This window comes from Malaclemys terrapin, chromosome 8 (genome assembly GCF_027887155.1).
Source record: "Malaclemys terrapin pileata isolate rMalTer1 chromosome 8, rMalTer1.hap1, whole genome shotgun sequence".
NCBI classification, from domain to species: Eukaryota; Metazoa; Chordata; order Testudines; family Emydidae; genus Malaclemys; species Malaclemys terrapin.
In genome coordinates, this window is record NC_071512.1 from 87,495,626 (window position 1) to 87,518,775 (window position 23,150).

The 23,150-nt window shown below is 43.0% G+C and overlaps 1 protein-coding gene across 3 annotated transcripts in view; it reads right to left on the reverse strand.

Annotated features, from left to right (window-relative positions):
• The window catches only part of TNNI3K (TNNI3 interacting kinase), a 168,170-nt gene that overhangs the window by 62,488 nt on the left and 82,532 nt on the right, over positions 1-23,150 (reverse strand). The window lies entirely within an intron of this gene.

A 23,150-nucleotide genomic window follows, 5' to 3' on the forward strand; every position in this document is an offset into this window, starting at 1 on the left:
AACAGAGTATTCCTACCCCCACTCAGAGGACTAAAAAAAAAAGGCAAACCTGACAATTTTATAAATCAAAACGTCAGAATCATTTTCTAATTAGTTATGGAACAAATACATTTTCTCATTAGTAGTAGAGCAAATATAACAGATTTATGAATTACTGGTATGTGCACAGCATTACCAAAGTGAAAAAGATGACATTTGAAGATGAACCCTATGGTAGCCTTTAAATAAAATTATAAGGCCTGATTCTCCTCTCACACTGGTTTTACACCACTGTAACTCCATTAAATTAACCCTTAATTTACATGGATGGAAGAGCAGAAGCAGCCCTGTAGTGGCTAAATATTAGGGGATAACTGCTAGGAGGCACTGGAGCCTCATGAGGATGAAAAAAAATAAACACATATTTGAAAATATTTTGGACTGATTTTCAAAAGATTATTTCCCTTTGCATCATGAAGGCCTTATTTAATTTGCCCAGAATTACAATCCACTTTGCTCTGATTTTCATCAGCTCTAAATGGAAAAGTGCCAAATTGGTATCGCTCACCTAGATTTCAGTTCATTATGATGCTGTCTGAGGAGGTGGAAAAATGGGGGTCCTTATCATATTTCTGCACAAAGTGACCCTAGGCTACACTGATCACAGAGGAAGTATGGTATAAACTTCACGGTTCTGAGACACAAGCTACCTTACCTTTTACCTTAGATTTTTTAAAATGTCTGTGAAGACATTATTCGTGTATAATTTCTCAAACGTTTTAAGCAACAGAGGGTCCTGTGGCACCTTTAAGACTAACAGAAGTATTGGGAGCATAAGCTTTCGTGGGTAAGAACCTCACTTCTTCAGATGCAAGTGTTTTAGGCACTTAAGTTTAGACACAGTCTTTCCTTCAACAGCAGATATATTGTACACCTCCTAATTATGCCCAGTTTATTTTGACTGTGTGATGCTCGCAGATGCCAGCTCATGCCAAGGCCCCAGATCTCACTGAACACTTATAAATGCATAACTGGAAACCAGTCTTACTTACCTGTGGGTTAGCATTATCAAAATAAATATGAAATGTTAGGTTGATAAGAATGTGTATAGCGTAAATGCTTGTAGTATGCCGCATGTATTCTTCTCAGCCAACTAGGGGTTACTCCAGGTTATAAAGTGATAGCAAGCATTTACATTGTAAACCTCTGTGACTATATAACTCATCAAATAGGGAAAAAGCCATGTGTAATGCAAATGATGGTCTCTAAGAAGAAGTTAAATCCTATTCATTAAATGCAAATGAGCTATTGTGTGAGGTCAAGAATCAAAAACTTTGTTAAGTACTTTCCTCCCCCAACTCCCACACCACGAATAAAGGATCTTCATGGGAACTGTTGAAGTCAGCTTTGTTTCTGTGAGAAGAAGCTATGAATATAGACACATGGAAAAAATTCTACATCTCTTTGCTGTTTGAATTCACATGCCAGAGACTCTAAACTGAAGTGAGAGATCCCCCAGTTATTCCTGGGTTTGCCCCGAAAGACATTTTGAATTGACAGATCACTACAACTCTGCCACTCTTAGGATTTAGATTGCAACTTATTTGTGTTATATGCCTGCTTGCTTTAACCTGTAAATAACTCTCATTTCCTTTTCCTAACTTTAGATAGTTTATTACAGGATTGGATACAGATTTTGTCTTTGGTGTAAAATCTAGGGCAGGTGTCGGCTTCCCGCTGCCCCCATTGGCCCGGGACGGTGAACCGCAGCCAGTGGGGGCTGCGATCGGCCGAACCTGCCGTGTCAGCAGGAAAATAAACTGACCTGGCCCTCCAGGATGCTTACCCTGGCGAGCCGCGTGCCGAACGTTGCCGACCCCTGATCTAGGGTGTACCAATTGATCTGGGGTAAGCGACTGGTCTCTTGGGACTGGAAGCAACCTGAATATTTTGTGATTTTTGGTATAAGTGACCATTTTTCACTAAGTCCAGTTTGCCTGGGTGGCAAGACAGACTGGAGAACCTAAGGGGACTGTCTGTGACTCCATGGTACGACTGATACAGTGATCCAGGAATTCACATTTGTTACTGGGTGGGTGAAATCTAATTATAGAACATACCACTAGTTTTGGGTGTCTGCCTGGTGTCTGCTTGGTGTTTGACAGTCTACCTTGAGGTAAAAACAACAAGGAGTCTGGTGGCACCTTAAAGACTAACAGATTTATTTGGGCATAAGCTTTTGTGAATAAAAACCTCACTTCTTCGGATGCATCTGTTAGTCTTTAAGGTGCCACCAGACTCCTTGTTGTTTTTGTAGATACAGACTAACACGGCTACCCCCTGATACTTGATAACTTGAAGCAGGCATTCACAGCCAACAGTCACTCCAGACAATGTGACAGACTGAACATCCATACTACTATAACTTACGCAAACAAACTCCAAGGTGAAATCCTGGTCTCAGTGAAGTTAACAGGAGTTTTGCAATTAATTTTAATGAGTCCAGGATTTCACCCCTACACTCTATTCATGTTTGAGTTCCATGGTGCCCTGTTTATAGTATCTCAGGGAATTAAGTATGGGACAACTCATGACTTTTGTCAAAACTTTTTTGACAGAAAGGGCTAGATCCACATCTGGTGTAAATCGACATCGCTCCATTGACTTCGATGGTGTTAGTACCACTTAGTGCAGTGGTTTTCAAGTTTTTTCATTAGCGGACCCCTCAAAAATGTATAATGGAAATCTTAGACATAATCTGCAGACCCCCAGAGATTTGTGGACCACAGGTTGAAAACCACTGACTTAACATATTACTGCTTTATCTTCTGAGTAGTGAAATCAATTTTCCTTGTCATTGTGTGACTCTGGTGTGATTACATTTGTAATATAGTATTAATTACTGGACAGCACATTACTAGAAAACTTTTGAAAAAAACTGGGGGGGAGAACAGTAAAGATGCCATATATTCTGTCTACTCTGCTGAGCACAGTACATGGGTTAAATTTACAAAAGTACTTAAGAACTAGAGTATTTGAAAGTATTTAGGCCTAAAGAAGTAGACAGGTAGGAGTTAAGAAGGGAATTGATTTCAGTGAGGATTAAGTGCCTTGGCATTTTTGAAAATCTGACTAGGTGCTTATCTGCATCTTTAGGAACGAAAATACTTTAAAAAAATCTGCTCCTTACAAGCCTAAGTCCCATTGACTTTCAACGGTACTTAGGATCCTTAAATACCTAAGTCATTTTGAAAAAGGAACTTAGGATCCTAAGTCTCTTAGGCACTTTTGAAAATTCTAACTTAGATCTTTAAAACTTGGGAGGTACAATAACTTACTGGTTAGCACCAATGGTAGGGAGTTAGTGCACCCAAGTTCCACTCCCACCTCTACACTAACTTGCTCTACGGACTTGGGGGCTAGCATATGCCCTCTCTATGCCTCAGTTTCCTCATCTGTAAAATGGAGATAATACTTACTCTGCTTTGAAAAGTGCTTTGAGATCTACAGATAAAAAGAAATATTCGGGTATCTATGTTGGTCCTTGTATTAAGCCAAACACGAGGACATCTAAGTATTATTATTAGATAAGAGCATAAAAATGGTTCGCGGGCTGACTTAAAAGGAAAGATTTCAAGAATTATAAAGATGTAGCTTGGTTTCAACAAAAGGTAAAAGGGAAGCATAAGTCTATACATTTTTTTAAAGTGTATGAATAGAGAGTAATCATGGGGTGGGGAGGCAGGAGGGAGTACAATTAGGAGTGATGTGATGAAATGTAAGAGTTCAAAGTAGCATTAGATCTGCTTCCAATGAAGTTAGTACAAAACTCCCCTGAACTTCAGTGGGAGTAGGATCACAGCATTGGTTTACACTGCAGGAATCAGTATTTAGACTATAACTTGGAACTCTCACCTTAATCACAGCACTTACATTGAATCTTCAAAAAGTATAAATCAAACCATGGAAGAAAAATTACTTTTCCATTATTTTGTGACTGAAAAGCCAAACTTTTGGGTTTCACTTGACATACTAAGCTTCTCTCACAGTTCAAGTGGAAAGGACCAGCACTGGCTGATTTTTGGAACAACATATCAGTCAGTGGATCTCAATTATTTATATGTGTTCTGAATATATTGAACTCAAACATGACAAATCTATGTGACAGGCCATTGGAAGTTCAAACCAATGCCAATTGAAGAAGATGGGCTATATGCAATACTTAGATACCACAGTGATGACAGACAGACAGATGACTGCCACCGTATCTTTTCTTTTTTCTAAAGCCAGTCTCAGGGTTCAGGGGACTCTTGGCAACAGGACTCAAGTGTGGTTCTGTTCACCTAAGAATATTGAGAGCACTGATCTGGATCTAAATGAAATGGGGAGATTCCCTTTTAAAAACACCTTCTGCCATTGCTCAGGGTTATTACCAAATACTCACAGTATTCATAGGCACCATCACCCATCATGCAATTTCATTATTCCCAGAAGTACTACTTCCAAAAGGCACTTACCACTTGCCCTGTGAAAATGACATCTCCAATGAAGTAGGAGCACTTTGTGATACAGCAGGGAAAGTGATTAACCTGCATGATGAGAGAGGCATAGCCATAGACATGCCTGGAAGCATTCCAAGGGTTAAATATACTGAGGTAATTAGGCTTCATTTTTAATCTCATCACATCATTAAAGCCATTAGTTTACAAACACATCTGCCTGATGTGAAATCACTCATATAATTAAAAGCAAGACAATATATGGAAGCTGGCTGTTAGTAGCTTGATAAAGTGCAGGAGACTCAGGTCTGGAGGTGAAGCAGGATTTCTTGATGCCTACACTAGCAGATCAGAGGCGCCAAAGAAATTATGTGCTAGAGTTTGGGGATGGGGATGCTGGAGCTGTTTACATGATTTGCTGCGTCAGCACCCCAGGCAAGTTCATCTTTCCAGCAGCATTGGCATCCTGTGAACATGCTGCAGATGATTACAAAAGAGGGTTCATGGGAGGGAAATAATGCTGCTCAGAATGAAGGGGTGGAGACTCCTTAATAATTGGCATTTGGTCAGCTAGTGGCATGGGATAATCCCTGCTCAGAGCAGGGCAACTGCAGAGTTATTTGTAAAAGCTCATTAGCTGCACTGACATATGTAAAAAATTTAATTTCAGTGAAATCTTTGAAACCATAGCAACTGAAAACTCCAATAAATGTGAAGGATTGCAGAACTATGACGTTACCTCAGACTGTCAGCAGAGGTATATTTGAAGGCTTACAGCTAAGCCTTGGATTTGTCCGATAACCACTGGGATTCAAGAGGTGAATTATGAGATTTGTATCATAGTTAAACCCATTTATTGAGGGTAATGTGAACAAAACACTGCCCTCTTTACTGACTCTTTATTCAACACCAGGGAATGCAATGGGGGACAGTGATAATGTCTACGAATAAATCTAACTATACACATGTATCCTATCGCTAATGGGATTCCCACAAATAAGCCCCCAAGAATCAACAAATCAGCTACAAAGTAAATTTCTATGTATGGTTATAAATACTTATCTATTTTATAGGAGTGTGATCTCATGAGCAGTTAGGTAACAGATCCGCAAAGCAAAGCAAAACAAAGCAGAGCAGTTCTGACACTGAAACTGTGAGTGAGATGATGCTCTAATTAGATAAGAACCAAATGGGCCTTCATTATATATTTTCACTTCTATAGCTTCAAATGAGAAAAAATGGAACTTCGCTCTTGGAAAGGAATGAATTTTGATTTAGGGGGCAACTCACTGCTGGAACTTGACTGAACAGAAAAGGGACTGTGTGACACAATGGGTGAGCACGTTAGCCTTTTATGTTTGGAGATTTCGCCTCAAATCCTATTGTGATAGGCTGTTTTTGTGTCTATGAGTGATATTGCGCTATTGTCGCTGGCCCATAGAGAATCTATGAGTCCTACTAATAGGGTTAGCTAAAGGCATAGTTCTTTAGCTCAAGTAGGAGAGGCCTGTATTTTTGGATGTGAAGAACTGGGATTCTAGGCCCTAGCTTCCTGTGTTTGTGTGTGTGATTTATATATTTATATTTACAACAAATGCCTAATTCAGCCTAATTCCTAGGGGACACTTACTCACATAAACAATAAAAATACAACTCAATTCAGTGTGTCTGACAGTTTCTGCTTGGGAGAAACCCAGGACAAGGACTGATAAAGGATGCTGTAGTGTGGGATTTTGATGCAAGATGCCACAGAGTTTTGAGATTTGTGTATAGAGCTTCATAGGGCAAGTTTGTCGCCAGCTCTCACTATACCTAATCATAGCCAGTTCCATCAGCTCCTCACTTTTAAGAGCACCAAAGTCACCCATAAAATGTAAGAAAATAAAAATAAAGTTAGCTGTATTTCCAGTATGTTACTTACCTCCTTTATCTGTTTGTTAGTTTATCACTTAAACTTCCTAGGTCAACATTCTGATTGCTGGAACAATCACTCATCCCAGTTAAAGTTACAAAGAGAAGCGAAAGTTCAATTGCAAAATGGAAAAGGAAAGGAAAGGAAGGAAATCAGGTTAAAATGCTAGAAATCTGGATATTCTCACATAGCCATTTTCTCATTAAGAGACATGGGGGAGGGGCAAGGGGGAGAAGCATTTGTAAGTTTTAGAGTCAAATGGAAGAGCGCTCCCAGAGAGAAGCAGCTGAGAAGAGCTGTGATTGATCAAGAACAAGGCTTTATGTAGTTTATCAAAATAGATCAGACTTTGGCAACTCCATGACACTGGGACGGCTTAACTTTATCTCTCCGAAACATAAACTTCACTCATGCAGTTCCTCAGCCTCCAAGGATCTGAAACTGCTAACATCTGAGGATGTGCTGTACATTACTACAAAAAATACTGGCTTAAGGATATTCGTCTCACCCATCCACATGAAGCTGAGATGTGTAACATCTTTAAATATACATACAAAGAGATAACCCAGCAAAAGGAGCTGATGCTACTAACCTACAACTACGTTTGTACCTACAGTTCTCTGAGTACGTTTCTCTCAAAGTTTGAACTGAATCAAGATTTTAGAATTGGCCTCTGAGGGCTAGATCCCATTCTCACTGAAGTAATTGGAAAGCTCCTATCGACTTCAATGACAGCAAGATCAAGGCCTTTGTGCATAAAAGAGGATTTAGTGCGGTTATGCAGTGATGGGGGTGGTAGTTTACTGTTGTTTTGCAAAATATTATCAATAACGGACCAAGTTTTTACTAAATAATAAGAGAATTAAGCTTTTATTTAAAAGTAAATGCTGGGCAATTCCACATCTCAGAGATAATACAATGCACATCCTATGGCTCTCAGTTTCTAAGTTACTTAGACCTGAATCCAGAGTCCAGCACAAACCCTGAGTAGTCACACTGGGCACTGAGGATACATGCAGGATGGGTAGGAATGCTCCCACAAGTCATGGAGTTGCTGCATAGCTGTTTTGGGGCGGCTACTCCAACCCAATGGATGTGGTGGACTCCTGTAGCCCTTTAAGCAGATTGGAAAATGGGTGATTCTGCATAGCAATGAATACTATGGTTCATCCTGTATCTTGCCTACCTCTACCCCTATACATTGCCACACACAGAATGCATGTGCAACTGAGCTCTATGCAGTGCAGGTGTGTCATTGGAACTGAATTGGTCCATGGCGGAGGGGGCTAGATTTGTTGTGCAATGCTGAGTTCCTAAGAGGCAACTTACAGGAAGACTGGAGTGCCTTAGGATGTTCAGAAATGACAAGAGATGATTGATTATGTAGCTCTAGGAAGAAGGATGAAAGCGTTTGGGGCTCAACTGGTGTTCTTGTCCATTCTCCCTGTTGAAGGAACAGGCCCAGGCGGGGACCATTGAATCATGGAAGTAAATGCGTGGCCACACAGGTGGTGTTAGCGAGAGGGCTCTGGCTTCTACAATGAGCTGATGTTCCAGGAAAGAGGATTAGTGTGCTGGGACGAGCTCCATCTATCAAATACTGGGAAGAGCATTGTGATCGGATGCCTGCCCCATACTAGCCTGTTAGAGGTTAATAGAGCTCTACGCTGGCTGTGTGAAAAGCAGCCAATAGGAAAGGAGCTGTGAGGATCACCCAGTCAAGGCTGGACAGGCCCATATCAGAAGAGCTGCAGGGCAGAGTAAGTTCAGTAGCTTCCTGAAGCTCAAGGTGGGAAGATCAGGCTCTTGTCAGGAGGAAGGAGCGCCAGCACCCTGGACAGAGCAGTGCTGCTAGCTGCGACCGGGCAGTGTGGGGGGCAGGGAGCTAAAGATGGCTCTGGGTTGGCTGCAGGAATTCGCAGTCTGAGGCCCCGAGGCAAGGGCAAAGAGGGTGCTGGGGGCCATGGGGAAGTGGCCCAGGGAAAGATGCTGAGAGGTTGGAGGGGATGCAGCATGTGGCTTCCTGGGCCGGGACCCAGAGTAGTGGGCAGGTTGCATCCCCCCCCCCCCACCACTGAGGAAATGGCCAGACAATTGGCTGCAGTTGCCACTGAGGGAAGTAGTTGGACAGCAGACTGCAGTTCCCCTGGACAGGGGAGAACAGAGTGGGTCATGGCCGGAGGGCTGTGTCATGAAGAGGATGCTGCGGTCCTGGGAGTGACATGGGTCCTGGAGCAGAAGTGACAGCAGTGAGAAATAACCAGAAGAAGGTGCACTGGCAAGTACAGTTAATTCCCAAAACAGCCAGCAGGAGGTGCTAGCATGGTGAGTCCCACCACATCACGAGCATCTTTGGACATTGTCTGGCTAACCTGATAAGGAGAGCTTTAAACTAGATCCGATGGGGGAAGGTGACAAAAATCCAGCCAATGTGCATGTAGGTTCAAATAATGAAGACATGGGGAAGAGGCTAATTTCTGGAGAAGGAACTAGAAACCACAACTGCATTGAAAAGGCAAGAAGAAAAGCAACAGGGCAGTCTGAAATATATTTCTGATGCCTGTACACAAATGCAAGGAGTATGGGGAATAAGCAGGATGAACTAGAAGTCATGGTATATGAAGAAAATTATGACTTAATTGGCATTACAGAGACTTAGTGGGACAACTCCCATGATTGGAATACCAGTATTGAGGGATATATCTTTTTCCAAAAGGATATGTCTGGGGAAAAAGGAGGTGGTGTTGTGGGGGTCTATTACTGACCACCAAATAAGGAAGAAGTGGATGAGTCATTCTACAAGCAGGTAACAAGATTAGCTAACACATATGAGCTACTATTAAAGGGGGATTTTAACTTCCCTGATATTTGTTGGAAGACTATTACAGCAAAACATGATATGGCTTGCAAATTCTTAGCATGCATAGGGGACAACTTTCTGATTCAATCAACTCGGAGAAATAGTAGACAAGGTCCCATGGAAAGGCCAATTAGGAAGAAAAGGAGTCGAAGGGGGCTGGCAGTTTTTAAAAGACATAATACTAGAGGTTCACCCAAACCTGAGCATGGGTGTAGTGCTGCCACAGCAGCTTGGAGCATCACTTGGGCACCTGAAATCCAGGACGAAGCGGTGCTACGCTCTGGCAGCTCTGCCTTGCCATTTTCTGAGCTGTCCCATGCGCGTGCCCAGCTTGGCAGATGAAGCCCTGTGTCTGGGGGCACCAGGATTAGGAAGAGGGCGTGGCGTTGGGGGAGAAGCTAAGCTAGCACAGTTTGTCATTGCTTGTCCACACAAAAGTCGGGGCCCATCCAAATTTCCACTCCTAGCTACTCCACTGTTATGTCGGGAAGGGGAATTTCACTCGCAATGTAATAAACATTTCACATGATTATTGTACTGAGCATTCAGTTAAGTATTACAGTATGATTGTAACACATGGCTGGATGGCCTCACTTCCCAGTGTCAGCATGGCCTGTACTTGGAATCCAGTGCAGAGGCAAAAGCGCCTCTGTGGGCATGGCCCTGGCTCGCAGCAGATGGCCCAAGATCTGCAGGTTTTCAGGAGCTGGGCTGCCTTTCAGTTCTAGTGGGTGAAGCCCCTGATAGCATAACCAAGTGGAAAGTCAGTGAGTCAAAACTTGTGGAGTTTCCATTCTCCTTCCTGGAAAATATCCACGTAGGTCACGATTTAGCTCTCTATATAAGCAGGATGCACATTAATCTTACATCAAAGAAGGGAAATGGCAGTTGAGCGCAATGTCATTTTCTCCAGCTATATCCAGCTTTTTGCACAGAGCTCCTGAGACTTTGCAGACCATATTCAAGTTGCAAATAGTTAGTATTCTAAAGATGTCCATGACTTCAGACTACATTGCACGTTGTGGATACTTTGTATTCTGCACTTACCCAGCAGTTCAGAACTCTTTGTTCGCCAAGAATTTCTTTTTTCTTATTTGGTAACTATGATATTTAACCTTAAAACAGGAGATACAATAATCCTGCTGAAGCTATGAATGCATCACACATACTTTAGGAACTGATTTCTGAGTGGGTCTGGCCACTGATTCTCTAAAAATGAAGTTTTTGAATACAGCCAAAATCTATTGGGCAGCTGTGGTTTAGTTCATCCCCAAAGCAATGCTGCAGAGGGTATGGGAGAGTCATTTCATTTCTTACTAGTCACAGAAGGACATTGTACAAAGCATGCAATTGAAATGATTATTTTTTACAAGATTTAATATGAAAATTTATAGTCAAACTAATTAAAATGTCAGACAAAGTCAATTTATAATATATTAAACTTCCTGTTTTCAGGCCAACTCCCACTCTCAGTTCCACAATTGCAAGATCACCGACAAAGTAAAATAGAGGGTTTCAGTATAAGCAATTAAAAAATTAACAACAGTTATTTACAGAAGATTTCTAATTACTGTCAAAATGTCCCATATTTGAAAATTCAGTGGAGTGTATTTTACCTCTTTTGCTGACTTTTTCATTTCTAAAACCATCTGGTAAATTAGAGATTATTACTGAACTTATTTTATTATAACTTGACCTCAGACATTTTTATTAGAACATAGCTTGTTTATGATGTGCCAAGACATGCAGACCACTGTAATGCTTGTTTGCTGGGTTTTTTCTTGACACAGTTGTGGGAAAGTCTTACCCTAAGAGCACCCCAATGCCAGCTGACACACTGTTGTCATGATATTTACCCCAAAGATGACATGTAATATATCACTGGGCAAACTAATGACTCACTAATTAATATTCCTGCATGATGTATGTACTGTCAATCCACAAAGGATTTAACAGAGGCGCTGGAAATATGTGACTAAAATGTGTTTAAACTGGGCATGTTAGGGAAGTTGATAAACAGGCTTTCTCCAGACAAAAGAAAGAGGCCAACAGCTCACATCAGGTGTAACCAAATTCATTTATATTGGATGTTGTGGGAAGAGATCATTTGCACTGTAAAAATCACCAGTGGGGTCCACACCTGACAGCATGGTGACCGTCTAGACCCAGCAGGGAAAAGGAACCTGACAGCATGGAATCCACACCTGACAGCATGGTGACCGTCTAGACCCAGCAGGGAAAAGGAACCTTTTCTGGGGATACCCTTCAGAAGAATATATATCAAAAATGTATTGGACTATAAAGAGAGGGGGCCGGTACCTCTATACTATCCGTCACCTGAAGAGACAAAGGAACCAAGCACTTTGAGCTCTCTGAAGGGCCCTGGCCAGAGAGTCTGGTCAGCCATGCTGGAAAAGAAACTTGGTGAGAAACAGTTCTTTGAACAAGAGACTCTAGTTTGTTAAATCAGGTTTTAATCATAGAAGCATATTCTTATGTTTGTAACCATCTCTATCCTTACTCCTGATATCAGTTAACCCTGTTTCCTTTTATTAATAAACGTACTTTACTTTTACTACTATCCAATTCAGTGCTTTGATTTTAATAGTGTTTTTTAACACCAAGTAAGGTAGCAAGCTGCTCTCAGTACTCTCTTTAAAGGATCAGCAAATTTGACAAGGTTTTGTGAGTGTTACTGTAGGGAGGAGCAGTGCACTGCAAAAAGACTTCTTTGAGGAACTTGGGAATTGGGGTTTACTGATTGTTACCGGCTTGGCAAGGTTTGGATGGGTAGAGTCTGCTGGCAAGGCAGACAAGCTAGGGTGTCAGGGAGCTGACACATACCTTAGCAGCAGCAAAACTCTCACTTGCTGAGGTTGAGAGGGATGGCAGAGGGGCCACAATTTTGGGAACCCCAGCAGAGTGTCACAGTAAAATACAGGACAAATTATGGAGCTACAGCACCTGGCATAATTTAGACTCACTCCATTTACAGTGTTTTTTTCCAGAACCACCAGCGAACTGCTCTGGTTCCCTAAGATTGGCTGAGGGTACAGTAATCTGTTTGTTCTGTCTGTCGCCACCCTGGAACATTGCTCCACTGCTTCTGCAGTGGGACAGCATAGGATGGCCAACTCTGGCCCAATGCTGGGGGAATTTCCCAGGGAGCCTTTCTGCCTACTTCATGCCCTCTGTGCACATTGTTTTGCTTAAAGTTGCATTTTTCAGGAACATAACTACAATGTTAAGTGAGGAGTTACTGTATAGGGATTACATAAACAAAGATGACACTCTCTGTCTCTCTGTGACTGGTCTGACTTTCAGGTAAAACACTCAGGGCATGATTCTGATTTCGTAGTGGTTAAATAAGGAGTGATTCCATGAAGTCATAGCTCTTCAGCTAATAGTTCTCCTCCCAATCTCCCTTGAAACATAACAGATAGGCAAGCAGAGGAGGGGAGTTGTTACCTGTGGAAATGTAGGGAGAGCCATCAGCTCCATTTCTTCTCAAGCAATCCCAGCCAGTGACACAACTATGGTTTTCTGTCTTATAGACTTTATTAGGAGAGTCAGAAGCAGCTTGGCAAACCAATATTGCAAGTATGGGTGGTCTTAAAGCAATGTCTGGGACCAGGGGTCATCCCTTTCAGTGTAGTGTCACACCCCAACGTCCCCTCCCCTTAGGGAGTCCCCTGGGAAGGCAGATCAGCACTGTATATTGTTAACGCTGTTGCAAGCATCGCAAAGCATTTTGGGGAGGGTTAAAGGTGTGTGAGTGGAAAGTGGAAGGTTTCTTTGTAGGTTACAAGATGCCAAAAACAGGGGAGAAGAAAAAGAAAAGAGCAGAGAACTAGTTAACTCAACATTGCAATTAATAAGCTCAGTCCGAAGATAAGAGAACTCCAGCCCACGGCCAGCTGCTACCCGCCAAGACAGAAGGGGGGAAGTCCAACCCCCCCAACCAGCTGTGAGAAAAGAAGAACTAAGTGAGACACAGAGCTGCAAAGATAACAGTGAGAACAGTGAGAGCAACTGAGACACAGAGCTGCAAAGATAACAGCGAGATATTACCTTATATTATTTAGGAGGAGGGATAGCTCAGTGGCTTGAGCATTGGCTTACTAAACCCAGGATTATGAGTTCAATCCTTGAGGGGGCCACTTAGGGATCTGGGGCAAAAGTAGGGGCCTGGACTCAATGACCCTTTGGGGTCCCTTCCAGTTCTAGGAGATGGGATATCTCCATATATTATTAGCCAATTGTGGCTGAAGCAGGAGTAGTGTGTCAGAACTAGCAGGGAGCAACCCCAACAAGGGTTAAGGAGACCCGAGAGACTACTTTTACTAGGAGCCTATATACCTGCAGTGGGGTCACCTGGTTAGACTCTTGCCTGCTTGTGGATTGGCTGGGCCCTTAGGCCTCTCAGGTAATTATCTCAAATGACTCATCAAGCTTAGAACATTCAGAACACTCAGGCTCAGGCTCCAGGATGACTCATCAACCAGAACACTCATCACAGACATAATATTCTGAAATTCCAGAAACACTCTTTCCTCCCACCCCTTAACTAATTCCAGGTAGCCCTCCCCCGGCTGAGTAAATCCTGGATAGTACAAATGTACTTTAAAAATTCATACACAATACAAATATTACTTCCCACTTTTTGATTTCCTTAATAGCAGTAAGGTGTGTTTAATAGGGAGGTTGTTATAGTCTCTCAAAGAGGAGACTTGAAGGTACTCTTAACAATGGTGCCATTCAGTAAACAATAATATCTAGCTTTTTATAGCACTTTCCATTAGTAGATCTCAAAGTGGTTTACAAAGAAGGTAAGTACTGTCATCTCCATTTTACAGATGGGGAAACTGAGGCACACAAAGATGAAATGACTTGCCCAAGGTCACCTAGAATGTTAGTGGCAGAGCTTGAAGTAGAACTCGGATCTGCTGAGTCTCAGTCCAATGGTCTGTCCATTAAGTCCCATAGCCTGTCATATTATCATCCTATCTACCCACTTCCAGTGTGAATATATGTGCATATGAGTGATGGACTCTATCTTGACTGATACAGCTGGGGACGCCTGGAGTTAAAAAAGAATAGGCTACGACAGCTTGAGCTTAAGAGCCAAAACATGCTAGTTGGGACTGTAACAAGCTCATATCTCCTGTGGATCAAGCACAGAGGGGGACCTGTAACACGCACATTAATGACTAGCTACAAGTATGTGAGTAACTCACTTTCCACAAGCATTTGTGCTACTACAGTTTGGCTGCTTGAACATCTGCAGAAAGTGAATACTAAGGGGCCCTGGACAGAAATGAGCTCATGTTTTTAGTTGAGTAAGTATCTGTGGCTGTATCTTTGCACTGTGTAGTTCTGATTTAAACTAGCAATGTTGCTAAAGTCACATGTTCCCTCACCTTTCCCAAACAATCTCGCACCAAACAAAAAATCAGACTGAGAATGAGATTACACAGCCAGGGTCTTATGTTGAGCCCTGTCTCATCTTGTTTTGGCAGCACGGTTATTAGCTGGTGCAGCAGTATGAATTCTGAAGGTCACCGGTAGGTCAGGATAATTCTTGGCAGCATTTCTGCTTGTTTTTGAGCTCAAACATAATGGGCAAACAGCAGTCAGTTCACAGCTATGACCCTAGAGTAGCTTGTTTGCCAGAGTTTGAATCTCTGGCAAACAGCTTGATGCTGCATTTAATAAGTAACACATAACTTTATTTGAAAGCTTTAGATATCTTCTTTCCACTGTATGCAAGTTGACCAACATTTCCCGCATAAACATCCCCATTTCAATGGTTTATAGCACAGTCAAAACCATTAAATCTGTACTGGAACTTGGTTCACAGACAACCAGGTATAAGAGCTTAAATTAAAAAATTCCATGCCCTCGTATTTTCTACTTCTATTGTGGCCTGGATGTATACTCAGATAGCAATGGCACCTTTCATATGTGTATCAAGGGCTATATATAACTCCAGAACAACAATATTATTACTTGTGGCACCTTAGAGACTAACAAATTTATTAGAGCATAAGCTTTCGTGGACTACAGCCCACTTCTTCGGATGCATATAGAATGGAACATATAATGAGGAGATATATATACACACATACAGAGAGCATAAACAGGTGGGAGTTGTCTTACCAACTCTGAGAGGCCAATTAATTAAGAGAAAAAAAAAAAAGAAAAAAAAAAAAACTTTTGAAGTGATAATCAAGCTAGCCGAGTACAGACAGTGTGATAAGAAGTGTGAGAGTACTTACAAGGGGAGATAGTCAACGTTTGTAATGGCTCAGCCATTCCCAGTCCTTATTCAAACCGGAGTTGATTGTGTCTAGTTTGCATATCAATTCTAGCTCTGCAGTCTCTCTACTATCTCCCCTTGTAAGTACTCTCACACTTCTTATCACACTGTCTGTACTCGGCTAGCTTGATTATCACTTCAAAAGTTTTTTTTTTTTTTTTTTTTTTTTCTCTTAATTAATTGGCCTCTCAGAGTTAGTAAGACAACTCCCACCTGTTTATGCTCTCTGTATGTGTGTATATATATATCCTCATTATATGTTCCATTCTATATGCATCCGAAGAAGTGGGCTGTAGTCCACGAAAGCTTATGCTCTAATAAATTTGTTAGTCTCTAAGGTGCCACAAGTACTCCTGTTCTTCTTTTTGCGGATACAGACTAACACGGCTGTTACTCTGAAACTTAACAATATTATTAGCACTTTTGGGGGGCTTGCATTACTCTGAGATGGTTTTGGTCTAAGAAGCAATTCCCCCAAGGGAAATTATGGAAGCCACATCACCTGGAACATTTAAAATAAGACTGGATCAGACCCTAGTAAACGGACAACAGGGAACAATGCTGCGTTGGTTGGGACATACATTCATAGATTTTTAAGGACTCGGGGGAACCATGTGATCATCTAGTCGGACCTCCTGCACAACAAAGGCCATAGGACTTCCCTGAATTATTTCCTGCTTCAAGGTCAATAGCTATAGTTGAACTAGAGCATACTTTTTTTTAGAAAAACAAGACATGACCTTCATGAGCCAAGTTGCTGCTCTGGCTCTGAGGGTGCAAAGCAGGCAAAAGGCCAGTTTCATGGCTACCTGAGTATTCCTTTACAGCCATCCTAGTAACTCTATGGCACCTGTATGTCAGGTCTCAAGCACAGGGATCATTTCCAAGGAGAAAAGAAGCCTGGGTGGGGTGCCTCTGAACTCTGGCTATTCTCAGCTAAAATGGCCCCTTGGTACTGTGGGCAGCCAGCCTGCTCTAATTTGCACCAGAGACCAGACTCCGGATCCAGGGCCTGCAGTGTTCCTACTGGTTAGAAGAGGAGCTGGGAATCTAGCTGACTCTTTATGGCTGACTCTTACTCTTCTACTCAGTGGCTTACTGTGAAAATGTGAGCAAGTCACATAACCTGCCCATGCCTCAATTTATAAAATGGGGATAATAATTATTCCATTGCAGACATGCAAGAATGCTTGTGAGATTCAATCCATGTGTATAAAGTGTCTTGAGCGCCTCAGAGGAAAGGAGCTATATGTGTGCAAAATGAAGAGAAGTTGCCTAAAATGACAAAGGGTTCTATTGTGCCTTTAAAGTAGAGCCCCTGACCCATGGTGGGGCTGAGCAACTCTTCCCAGAGTGCTAGGAAGCACAGTTGCTCTGCCACCCTTGAAGAAGGTGCAGTGTCTGATCAGCTCTACTGGTGAGTGCATAGGGGAACAGTGTTGGAGACAGGGGAAATGTGTCTTGTCCCTGCACCCTTGCCATCGAGAGATTAATGCTAGCACCTGCTCTAACTTTCCATAGCCTTTGTGATCAGGGTAATGTAAGGGTCACATTGTGGCCAATTGCTCTGCTATTGCAGATGAGTGGGGGCAAAGGATGACTCCATACCTCCTATCTTAGCTGTGTACAATCAAAAAAGACAATACCCAGCACCATGCAAATCCTGATTCTGTACCTTTTTTGCAATAAAAATTTCTTGAGGATTTTTAGTATGCACTCCTATCACACATGCCCAGCACAGGCGTTGAGCTAATAAACCATAACAGCTCCATAACAGATCTGTTACTGTCTATCGACTCAATGATCCATGAAATAAAAAATCCAACAGTAGACTTTGATCAGAGAGAATGAAGGCCCTTTCAGAGCACTGATAGACTCTCACAAACCTGGTACCTATTTAAAAAGGGATGGTAGTTTGTAAGCACTGCAAAAAAATTAGTATGCATCTTCTCAAAACCTATAATCATGTCAGTAATGAACAAAAATTTTAAAGCACCTCTAATCTTATATTCTCACAACACTGGCTATATCACAATATTCTGTATTCAGATTCATCTGCTGATGTGATAAATATGGGGAGGCTTTTTCCCTCCCTGACTTTTTCTTATTTATTTTTTTTTGGACTTTCATATAACATTGTCTTTAGAATAAAACTCAACATATTTCAGCAGTAAATCACCAATGCTAAGAGACAGGTTGTGGGCCAAAGGTTGCCTTCAGTTAGGCCTCAGTCCTGCTTTCTGATCTGCAGGGTGATGATGGCTGTGCCATCAGCTCCAGGTGTACATTGGAAACCATGTACTCATCAACTGCAGGATCGGGGTCAGAGGTATGTCGTTGTCTAATCCTGAGTCGCTTTGGATGAATACAATGAAATGTAATGTCATTGGACTCTGTGATTGTTTGTTTTTGTTTTTTGACCTAGATGGAAGTCAAGGCTTTAAGGCAGTGGTGGGAAACCTGCAGCCCGTCAGAGTAATCCGCTGGTGGGCCGTGAGACAGTTTGTTTACATTGACCATCTGCAGGCACGGCCATCCACAGCTCCCAGTGGCCTCGGTTTGCCATTCCCAGCCAATGGGAGCTGCAGGAAGTGGCGCAGGCCGCAGGGAGGTGCTGGCCGCTGCTTCCCACAGCTCACATTGGCTGGGAACGGCGAACCACAGCCACTGGGAGCTACGGGCGGCTGTGCCTGTGGACAGTCAATGGAAACAAACTGTCTTGCAGCCTGCCAGCCGATTACCCTGACAGGCTGCGTGCGGTCCGCGGGTAGGGTGACCAGATGTCCCAATTTTATAGGGACAGTCCCGATTTTTGGGTATTTTTCTTATATAGGCTCCTATTACTCCCCACCCGCTGTCCTGATTTTTCACACTTGCTGTCTGGTCACCCGGCCTGCGGGCCACAGGTTGCCCACCACTGCTTTAAGGGATCTCTTTGTGATATTCAGCCTCCACTTATATACAGCTATATCATATACATGCATAGGTGTTAGAATTGATCAAGTTTCAGAGGGACGTGTGTGTGTCTACGTGCATGCTGATGAAAAACGCACAGGCATGTGTGCCTGTGCAGAAAATAATGAATGCACAAGTGGAAGTCAGGTTAAGGCCCCAAAGAAAATCAGATTTTAAGAGTTACTGTAACAAGCTTCACTTTATGTCATGAGTAGAGCTGGTCAGAAATGGAATTTTCATCCTGAATCAGAAAAAAAAGTCAACATTTCTAAATGTACCAGAAAACAAAAATTCCAAATATTTTGTTTCAGAAACATTAAACATAAGAATAGCCAAACTGGGTCAGAACAATGGTCCATCTAGCCCAAGATCCTGTCTTCTGACAATGGCCAGAGCCCGAAGCACCAGAGGGAATGAACCAAACATGGCAATTATCAAGTGATCTAGTTCCAGCTTCTGGCACTCAGAGGTTTTAGGGACACCCAGTACAAAGGGTTGCATCCCTGACCATTTTGGCTAATATCCATTGATGGACCTATCCTCCAGGAACTTATCTAATTCTTTTTTGAACTCAGTTATACTTTTGGCCTTCACAGCATCCCCGACAAGGAATTCCACATGTTGACTGTGTGCTCTGTGAAGAAGTACTTACCTTTGTTTTAACCTCCTGCCTATTAATTTAATTGGGCGACCCCCTGGTGCTTGTGTTATGTGAAAGGGTAAATAACACTTCCTTATTCACCTTCTCCACACCATTCATGATTTTATAGAACCCCTTTTCTAAGATGAATAGTTCCACTCTTTTTAATCTCTCCTCGTATGGAAGTTGTTCCATACCCCTAATTATTTTTGTTACCCTTCTGTGTACTTTTCCCAATTCTAATATAGTTTTTTGAAAGGGACCAGAACTGAACCCAGTGTTCAAGGTGTGGGCACACCATGGATTTATATAGTGGCACGATGATATTTTCTATTTTATTATCTATCCCTTTCCTATTGACCCTTAATGATCTGTTAGCTTTTTTGACTGTTGCTGCACATTGAGCAGATGTTTTCAGATAACTATCCACAATGACTCCAAGATCTTCTTCTTGAATGGTAACAGCTAATTTGGACCCCATCATTTTGTATGCATAGTTGGGATTGTTTTCCAGTGTGCATTACTTTGTACTTATCAACATTTAATTTGACCTGCTATTTTGTTGCCCAGTCACCCAGTTTTGTGAGATCCCTTTGCAACTCTTCACGGTCAGCTCTGGATTTAACTATCTTGAGTAATTTTGTATGGTCTGCAAGCTTTGCCACCTCATTGTTTACTCCTTTTTCCAGACTGTTTAGGAATATGTTGAACAGCACTGATTCCAGCACAGATCCTTGGGGGGACCCCGCTATTGACCTCTCTCCATTCTGAAAACTGACCATTTATTTCTATCCTTTGTTTCCTATTTTTTAACCAGTTATTGATGCATGAGAAAACTTTCTCTCTTATCCCATGAATGCCTACTTTATTTAAGAGCTTTTGGTATGGACCTTGTCAAAGGCTTTCTGAAAGTCCAAATAGGCTATATCGACTGGATCTACGTTTGTTGGCACCACCAGAGAATTCTAATAAATTGACCAGGCAATAAATTGGTCCTTTTACAAAAGCTGTGTTGATTCTTCCCCTATGAATCATGTTTATCTGCGTGTTTGATAATTCTGTTCTTTATAGTTTCAACCAATTTGCCTGGTACTGAAGTTAGACTTATTGGCCTGTAATTGCCAAGATCACGTCTGGAGCCATTTAAAAAAAAATCAGCATTACATTAGCTATCCTCCGGTCATCTGGTACAGAGGCTGATGTAAGCGATATGTTATATACCAGAGTTAGTAGTTCTGCATTTTCATAAACATAAAATACTCATAAATAACATACATTTTAAAATGATAGTCAAAACTAAACATTTGACCTTATGACAATAAATCATTTTGATAATTTTCCATTGAAAATTTTGATGAAATACATTCCTTCAAAATGTATTTAATCTCATCAGCATTTTCTGATGGAAAACTAGCGGTGAGCAGGTTTTATATGTGGACTAGCCACTAGAGGGGGATGCAATGCACACTTTACAAGCATGTCACATTATCTCTGAATTTTTCTTCATCTATGGGTTGCTGTGCTTTTAAGATATAGATTCGTTATACCCTTCAGTTACACTTTTTAAATTTAATTGAACATGTTCATTTTAGAGAGATACTTCAAATTATATTTACTTTACCAATAATAAGTAGTGCCATGTAAAGAAGCAAAATAAACAGTTAACAAGCCTTGTCAGAATAGATAAAACCATGTTTTTGCAAACTACTTTATCATATACAGTATTGTAATTTTCTGATAGTTTTGCACATCACTAATACTTGTCAGTGCTTTTCTGGATCAAAAGCTTAGCACACAGTGGGTGTTCTGTGGTGTAATCGCTTTTAAAAAAATATAAAAAGACCACCAGACCCTCAATCCCTTCTCCCTCCAAAACACATGCACGCTACCCTTTAATTGTCAAAAGGAAAAACAGAGTGAGATCTCTTTCTCACAGTCTCTTAATCCCCACAGGATGACAGTGAGCAGTGAATGAAATCAGTCTGTTTGACACTCTTGGCTACATCCCTCAAAGACAGACACATCCTGTGATTATTTACACTTACAAGACACTACTGAGTTTAAGAGTACCATGATACTGTAGATAGGGCTTAGCAAAGCTTCAAAAAATTAATCTCATTTGAAGATCTATCTTTCCCCCACAACATCAGTGTTGGTGTCCTGACTTTTAAATGTTTCAGGGTACTTAAAATAGCACTGTTAGCTGTATTCCTTCCTGTTCTGTGGTGCTTTCCCACCACAGAATATAGAAAAGGGCAGTGGCCTCAGAGCTGAGGTAATCCATTCCATGGTACCTACACCTTATAGGATTAGAGTGACCATATTTCCTATGCTGAATACGGGACACCTGGTAAAATTACTCATATTCAGGCAAGTTCAACAGCAATCAATCAGAACTATGCATTACAAACATTCAAATTAACATCAAGTTGACTGAGCCCCTGTTAATACTGCGTAGTTGGATTCTTTTTATTTACCTTCTTATCTTTAAGGCTTTAGGGTTCACACGGGGAAGGGTGACACACAGCCCTCCCCACACAGTCCTATATATCTCTCTGACACAGGAGGGGTGACTGACCTACCCGACCCTCCCTGCTCAGCTCTCTCCATGCTTGGCTTGGTGCCCGGGATGGACCCGCCTCTTCTGGGACCTGGCACTGCGTCTTCACGAGGCAATACATGGGGGGTGTGGACACAGGGTCGCATGCTCCCCTCCCCAGATTTCTGCCAGGGTTCACACCAGAATGTGGCCAGTAGTAGCCTTTTGGCACTGCGTGGGAGGGAAGGGGTGGGAGCTGCTTTCAGCTGCGGGGCAGGAGGGGGGACGGCAAGGGAACACCTGGCTGTCCCTGCTCCCTCTCCCCTATATGGCTAGAAGCAGCTTGTCCCTTCCTGCCCGCATAGTGTCGAAAGGCGGCTAACATCTTCAGGCTGCTGCTAACCACCAACATAACCCAGCCGCCTCCAGCTACTGCATGGGCAGGAAGAGATTAAGCCCTAAGGATGCATTGTGCATCAGGGCCCAGGGCACCTGACTGCCGGGGCTTCATGGAACCTGGCCAGAGAGGAGGCTCAACAGGGGAGGGTGCCTAGGGGAGAGAACAGCCCCACACTCCCTGGGGGCAGGATCCAGGGTGGGACGGGGGGCGGGTGAAGAGAGTGCTAAGCCCCTACCCCGGGGGCTGCTGTGGAGCCTGTAGATTTGGGGCAGGAACAGGCTGGAAATTGCTTCCCCCCCACACACTCCAGAGCTTAGCTGAAGGGCGGAGAGGCTTCCCCGTGCCAGTGCTGTGCGGGGCTTTGGCACATGCAGGGCTTGGCTGCCCCTGGCCAGTGCCCAGGCCGGAGGGTCTTGGGCTTTCCTGGGGCACCAGCCCAGCCAGAGGCAGTGGGGGAAGGAAGGCTGGCTGGCCAGGCTGTTGGTGAGCTGAGCACTCCAACCAGGGGCTGGTTCTCCACCCAGCACTGGGAGTGGGATGCAATCCGCCAAGGAAGATATGGAGGGGGCTGGGGCAGGGGGGCGAAGGGGTAAAGCAGGGAGAAGACAGTGAGAGGGGGCGCACGTAAAGGGCTGATGGGTGGGCAGCAGAGGTGACATGTAACCGGCCGCAGCCTGGCATCTGACCATACTCACCAGCCACTGCAGCTCGCAATGCGCAGCCAGCACCAGCTGGAAATGGGATGGAGCCCTGCTGGCCGAGAGCCGGCACGCAGCAGGGACTGTGCTGACGGACCAGCACAGGGAGTGGCTGGCCCTACGCGCTACATCTTTGCCCTGCCACCAGCCTTGCACACCCACCACCATTGTCAGCCACTGGACCATCCCCACTCACCGCTGGTGGGAGGCAGCTGGCGAGCAGGGAGCCGGCCAGCAGCAGGACCCAGCAGTACTGATGTGGGGGAGAGAGAAAATACGGGACAATTTGCCCATTTTAAAGAAAAAGTTGGGACACCTGCAGGAGGGCTTAAATTGGGACTGACCCTTT